The sequence below is a fragment of the Echeneis naucrates genome, chromosome 12 (genome assembly GCF_900963305.1).
Source record: "Echeneis naucrates chromosome 12, fEcheNa1.1, whole genome shotgun sequence".
Lineage (NCBI taxonomy): Eukaryota > Metazoa > Chordata > Actinopteri > Carangiformes > Echeneidae > Echeneis > Echeneis naucrates.
The window spans coordinates 3,076,101-3,083,889 of NC_042522.1; positions in this window are offsets into that span (position 1 = coordinate 3,076,101).

The window sequence follows — 7,789 nt, forward strand, 5'->3', positions numbered from 1 at the left end:
TCTTATACAATGTTAACACCCTGAGAACTATGAGAACAAATGTAGACAAAAAAAAAGGCTGCAGAGGAAGAGTGAAGATTAGCAGAGGACAGGAAGACATCCTGGCAGCAATTCAGGCATCAGTGAGAGCTGTCAATGGAAAACGGTTTAAACTTGTTCATTCACCTTTACCAAAGCCAAGCCAGGGGAGCTGGTGTCACTTGCCAGCTCGGGTTGGGTCACATCATGGAGACTTGATGAATCCTGCCTAAAATGGGCTGAGCCGTTCTTTCATTCCATCACTATGTAAACCCTCCGGACTGACTTAATCCTGAGTGAGGTAACAGGAAAAGCTCAGCATCCTTCAGTCCACCAGCTCCTACCAGCACCACCTGCTTCCCTTCTCCTGTCCTCTTTCCACATCTTCTCCGTCCTTTGTTCCCCCCTGTATTCACTGAGGTGTAGCACTGCCCTCCCTGCCACATAAAGCTCATTCCACTCTATAAAGATCAACCATCTGGTGATGGTCACACACGCACTGAAATAATAAAATATTTAGCTGCAAGGCTGGAACTGCAACAGTCTCATATAATGTTGACACCCTGTGGTGTTAAACTATGAGAACAAATACAGACAAAAAAAAAAAAAAAAACAACAATACAAAAACAAAAAAAAATGATAGTGTTGAAAAAGATGAACGATGAAAAAGATCAACTGCATCTTATCTTCAGGGCACTGATTAAATTAAACACAGCAAATACTGAATTTAAATGTATAATTAGATTTCTTTTTACCACGTTGAACAGTTGACTCATGCTAAGACAGTTGTCCAAAAATGTGGAAAATTTGTGTGACACAGTCCATCTATGACCTGGGTGACCATAACTACAGGTCATCTTTTGCATGAAGTCTACCAGCTCATTGGTTTATTTTCCCACCGTGAGCTTGATTGCCATTAGAATAAGGTCAATGTGCACCACTTCCTACACTGACTGTGGAGTCATGGGGGCTGTGACGGAGGTTTGCAGGATTTGAAAAAACTATATGCAAAAACATTGTTGTTTGTTTTGTCTCATTTCTGTGTGGGAGTTACCGTGTAAAGATTGATTTGCATGTCACAGTTTATTTTAGAAAAAGGGTATTTGAGGAGCGAGATAAATGTCGGGTGTAGGCGTATGTGCAAGTGTGAGGTAAATATGTGGGGATGCGGGTGTGTAGAGACGCAGTAGGTAGGAAGACAAAGAGAAACTGAATCTTACATCTTACAAATACCTCTTTTTTTTTTGCCCCTAACCTTCATGATTATATAGTTGTATTAATTTTGCATCCATCTACATTGCAAGTCAGTAGTAATGCATTCTACAAACACTTGTTCACTTGTATTTAAGCAATACATTATACCACAGGCCACGGTATAATGAGCATATACCACGGCCTGAAGTAATGTATTTCTTTTATAAAATGCTTGCCAATAATGGAAACATAAAAGAGGAATACACAATTTATTTTGTGTAGTTTTTATTTAATCAGAAATACATATTATTCAATAAAAAATAGCCCCACTGTGAAAAGTAAATAGTCCCAGCTCTGCCTGTCTTCTGTTCCTGTGGTTTTTTTCAGGAGACAGTCACTGTTCAGTCCAGTCAACCGCTGTCAACCCTCCCTGGAAGTGACCTTAAACATGTGAGTTCTACTGATGTAATCTATGTTTTTAATTTTGTCAAGACATGGCTGCTAAGTTATGCTACCTACTGTCAGAGTTGGTTGTTGTCATGGAAACATACTGTAGTTGATTCTCTGGCAACAATGACAATACTGAAGAGAACTACACAATCAATTTAATGTAGTTTTATTCACTGAGAAATACATAGCTTATTATAAATAAATAATTGTTATCATTTTGAATTATTATTATTATTATTATTATTATTATTATTATTATTATTATTATTATATACATTCCCTTACGCAGAGTGATATGCTGTGACAAGACTTTAGAATAGGAGCTGTGGTATATGCTCATTAAGACAGAAGAAAACTTCAAATACTTCTTTACCTCAGAATACATTAAGGCAGAGTTAACATTTATAAATTATTGATTGAGAAATAGAAGGAAAATTTTGATTGCATCATGATGGACCGACACAGCCAGAGACAGAGTGAAGACGTGTGAGATCTGTTTCAGATGCAGATTTAAGCATATCAAGTTACATCAGTTTTCTCTGTAATTTATGTATGGGGCCAGCACGGTGGCAAAGCAGTTAACACTGTTGTCCCACAATATAAAGGTTGTGGGTTTGGTTCCTGGCCTGGGACCTTTCTGTGCAGCATTTGCATGTTCTCCCCCCTATGTGGGTTTCCTCCAGGTACTCCAGTTTCCTCCCACCGTCCAAATGGGTTAATTGGTGACTCTAAGTGTGAGTGATTGTTGGTCTCTGTCTGTCTCTGTGTGTTGGCCCTGTGATGGACTGCTGACCTGTCCAGGGTGACCCCACCCTCACCCAGTGTGAGCTGGGATTGGCTCCTACACCCCATGTGACCCAGAAACAGATAAGAGGTAGAGGATGAATATACACCACCAGTCAAAAGTTTGGGCACACTTTCCTATTCATTTGAATGGGAAGGTGTGTCCAAACCTTTATTTATATATATATATGCCTGTAAAGGCATTGATGCTCTTTGGTATTATTGGCTTCATCATTTACAGATGATGTGTTTAAATCAGCTTCCTTTAAAAAAGCCACAGAACATTTACAGCCTATAATTCATCTTGATTTTCCATCACAATACTTTCAACAATACCTGCTGGTTCCCTGACATCTCTTGAATCTCAAAAACCTGAAGCATCATGGAAGAATCTACACAAAAATAAATAAATGGCTTTCTGTCAGAACAAAGAACCAGTGTGTGTGTGTTTGTGCGTCAAAGGGGATGTTGCAGTTTCCCCTATAGTGACAGTAACAAGTGTCCTTCCCACGTGTCACATTCAGCTCCTCCTCCTCCCACGCTTCTCACAGAGAGGAACATGCAGCTCTATTATTATCACTGACAGGAAACATGTTGAACCACACCAGCAAAGTGAGCCGACTCTCACTCCATCTCTCATCGCTCAGTCTCTGACTCATCTCTTCCTTTCTGTTGTTTGGCTAATGTTTATTTCTTCCAGCTCTTTCTGTTGCTTTGCTTCACTGACTTTCAGTTTTCTAGGAGTTTTTTTTTTCCATCTCTCAGCATCTGTGTGTTCTCACTTTCCTTGTTTTTTTACTGTGCATTACCTGAAACTAACAACCCTTCACCAACTTTCCCCTCATTATCTCGTTAAAAAAGGCCCCTGAGTGCTCTGCTCTACCATCTCACTGTATTAGAAATCCTTTTGTAAGCATATTAGTGCAGACTGAAAAATCTTACGCTCAATGTCACCAATTTAGAATAGAGTCACCAATTAACCTAGACATGCAGCGCTAACCACTATGCTGCCGTGCTGGCCTGGCATCTTCCAGATTTTCTAAATTTTAATGCAAGAAGGTTCTCTCTTGCATACACTCCTCTCCCTACAAAATTGTCCATAAGTAGTTTATTTATATATTGAAAAAAAAAGCCAATAGTAAGCAGAAAAAATGACAAAAATAGACTAAAAATAGAATACACTTGAGAACTAGCAGACTTGAAACTGCTCAGTGAAAGTTCATGATGACGGTATAAACGCTACCAAGTCAGCCACCATAGGGGCCATGTCTGCCCAGCATTTCAGCTGGCTGGATGCTGTGAATGTGTTCATTCCTCTTCTTTCACTTTATTTCCCTCCTTCTCTGCATCACCTCTCTTCTTTTCTTTCAGCACACACATGTCCTGGATAGCACCAACATTGCACAAGAGTTGCTCTGAAAAAGGTTGGCGTTAGATGAAGTAACATCTGATAGGATCCAAAGCATCGCCCCTTACTCCACTAGCTTGTCTTCTTCCCATACTGCATCCTGATGAAATGTCTTCCACAGCTCAGAAAATACCACCAGACCACCTTCCTTTGTAGCTCCATGGTCCGGTTCGGATGCTCGTGTGTGTCCATTGTAGTATCTTTTGGTGGTGGACACGGATCAGCAAACTGTGGTGCTCTGTGTGTTCTGACACCTTTCGATTATCACAACCAGTATGAACTACTTCAGCGGTTAGAAGTACAGCTTCCAGGCCAGATACAGCTCTCATGATCTCTTGATCATATTGATGGCCTTTCCACTACTGCTTTTCAGGTGGCACCTTGACATATGGTGTCCCTGATTTTCTCTTTAAAAGACTTTTTTTTTTTTTTTTTTCAAAATCATTTATTTCCCATTACCACAGCTAACAACATATGAATGTAAATAAGAATATTTGCAATATATGGCTAAGGGTAAGGGACCAGGCTAAGGCTGAAGTCACTGTTGGATGCAATATATGTAGATGTCAAGCAGAGGCAGGGTGGGTATGGGTTTTGATATTGATCTGAAGTCACAGTCTGTCCCTTAGAGTAACTGTCAGTCTAACATGACAGACGAGGCATGATCTACTTGGTAAATTGTCTTGAAAGGGATTAGAAGAAAGCATGTTTCCAGTGAACATAATTCAGGAAGCACAATCATCTCCTACTAGGTGTGTTGGGACAGTATACTCAGTCCATAAAAATATTCTGTTGGTGACCAGGCTAAGGCTGAAGTCACTGTTGGATGAATTGTGCCCTGCTCTCACAGTAATGAAGCTGGTCATGCACAATTTAATTTGGCATTGCATTGGCTGACTCCTCAAATTCTCCCAAATTTAAGTTTGATAAGAGTAACAAAACTGATCTTCTGCAGAGCTTCAAAAAGATTTTTCATGTTTTCAGTTCGAACTACAATAAAGTCATATAGGTCCTCTACACCTGAGTCCGCCAGCTTTAGACATCCACACTCTCATTCATTCATCTTCTACTTCTTATCCGTTTCTGGGTCTCGGGGGTTTTGGAGCCAATCCCAGCTCACACTGGGCAGGTCACCAACCCATCACTGGGCCAACACACAGAGAGAGACACAAACCAACGACCACTCACACTCACACTCGGACCTTATTCAGAGTCGCGAATATACCTAGACATGAATGTCTTTGGACTTTGGAGGACTTTGGAGGAAACTGGATGATCTGGAGGAAACCCATGCAGGCACAGGGTGAACATGCAAACTCCACATAGAAAGGCTCAAGAAAAAAACATCTTGTTTACTGCAGCTACAGCTGTAGCACCTGCGTATCAGATTCCTGTCCTTCCATCTTCAAGGTACTTCCCCACTAAAGGCAAACAGGAAGATGAAGTAGACAGTGGAAAATTCATTTTAGAGGAAAAAAAATCCAGTGCGTCAAAAATTCCCTTCACTCTGGGATTGAAGTGTAAAACATGTTTGTTGCAGAAACAGGGCAAAATTCTTCCCTTTAATGCTTTTAAATCTGTAAAGTCTTACTGCATCATTTATTGAATCTGTACTAACCATGTTTTGAAGGGAGCAGTTCACTGAAAACTTGTCTGAAGAGGGTGAACAGCCCTCTGGTGGAAAATAGGGAAATAGGAAAAACAATGAAGATTTCCAGTCAAGACAACAAATGAACATCCAGGAGCAAACAATGGCACCATCTAAAGGTTAAACTCACACACTGCACACTATATATCCTCAACTATCTAGTCTTTGTCACCAACTTATAATTCCTGTCAAGCAGTCACATAGGACTCAGAATTCCATTAAAACACTGAATACAACATGGACCAGCATCATCAGCATGATCAGAATCAAATTTTACAAAGACATTTTCAACTTTAAAACAGGATTTAGTAAAATTAGAACATGAGAAAATTGGTCAGAACATGAAAAGTTTGTATTTAAAATTAACCCAAACATGATGTACCATAGTACCTGTCAAGCACAGGCCTTGTTCTCTGATCTGTCCAGATGCCTCCTGTGTAAACCTGCATATTTTAGACATTGCTGGACTGTGTGTCACGAGCTGATCAAATTTTGACGTACTATTAGACAGGTTTGCTCACCATTTATTGTTGGAAAGGACACAGCCCATGAAATGCAACCAAGCAATCATCCAAAAGTCCATGCGAAGTATCATAGTACTCATGGGAATTATACTTTCCCATCCCCCTTACCATGTATCAACTCAAAAGTATGAATCCTGTACCTGCGGGTGTGGGGGTGTGAGGTCACACAGACAGACGGAGGACCGCCGATACATACAGAATGTGTAAAGCAAAATAAAGTATCATCATGATATTTTATTCTTGATCAGTTGTCCCCCTCAAATTAGGAAAAAAAACTAAACCAAAAAAACTACAACCAACTACAATTTTTTGAATGATACGGAATGACACTGAATGGGGTCATTCCGTATCATTCAGTTCAGCATGAAACTGAGGCAGGTCTCCTCAATCCAATTAGTTGGTTCTCTGTATGAACGACCTTTAATCTGCTAAAAATTGATTTGGGTTCTGCAGTATCCATTGGAAAGAAAAAGCAGTTATCCTTTTTGAATAACCTGCTGTATCTTTATCTTTATTTGAAGGAACTTCAGGTTTTCTCTGTCAAAGGAGGTTCAAGGAGTAAAAAAGTCCATGTTTCTGTTCTATTATCTTAAACACTTTGTGGTTCACAGTACAATCGACTGAGATGAAGATCTGAACAAGTTAAATGACCAATTCATTGGCAAAACCAAGTAAATCCAAAGAGATGGCTTTTTGTTGTCACTGTCATGTTTTAGTATAAACTGGACAAATACTACGCTAAATCCCTGAGTATCCATTTGTGAATCAGGAAAACCGAATTAAGATGATTTCATTCATGAATTCATTTGTGCATTCTAAAGCATCAAAACATCCTGTAAATGCCCAGCATCCATCCCTTTCTCTTTTCTTTTCCCGTGTCTCTTTCTGTCCTTTTGCCACCACTGCAGTTTCTTTTCTCTCTGTCCTTGGCTCTTTTCGCTCTCTCTGTGAAACAGATTTTTAAAAGCTTTGTTAAAACTTTTCAGGAAATGGAACAACGTTGATTAAAATAGTAGCTTTGGAAATCTAGTATAGCATCAAATAAATGGAAAAACCTAATAAAATCCACCAAGTAAAGACAGTGTTTCCTCGAATAAAACTTTTACATGCTGAGATTATTCTGTAAACACCATTACAGGGTGACCAAGAAATACGTCTGTGTCTAGTATTAAGGAGGACTAATCCAGATAAATCCTTATCCTCTCTCTGGTCTGTAAGAAGCAGTTAGTGATATAAATGACACATATGGAAATGAACAGATTAATGTGATGGTAAATAGGAGAAAAAATTACTTTTGACTATTGTGGTATGTCTGTGCAGGTCCCTGTGAGGTGATTTAATCTTTAAGAGCAAATCTGAAATAAAAATATGAAATTGATGATTACACATCACCTAGGTCTGTGCAAGGTCTCGTCCTGTAAAGCCAGGAAAACCTCGCAAACACACAGTACATGACAGCCAGCCCAGGCTTCCTCAGACTGCGCAGGACAGCTCTCTCTCTGGATTTCACCTCCTGGTTCTTCAGCAGTAGTGCTTCATACTGGATGTTTACAGAGACAGTATCGGCAGCACAGAGAGTAGCTCTGTGGGCCTCTGGTGTCTAAACTTAGAGAAGCTTCAAGTTCAGTCAGTCACACTTGCACAGCAGGTTTTCTGTCACAGAGCGTTTGCAACATGTAAGGAAACAACATTTCCTTGCATGTTGTGCCCCATTAGCGGTGTTTGAATGCAAAAATTAAAATTCAAGTAACATACAAAGTGAAA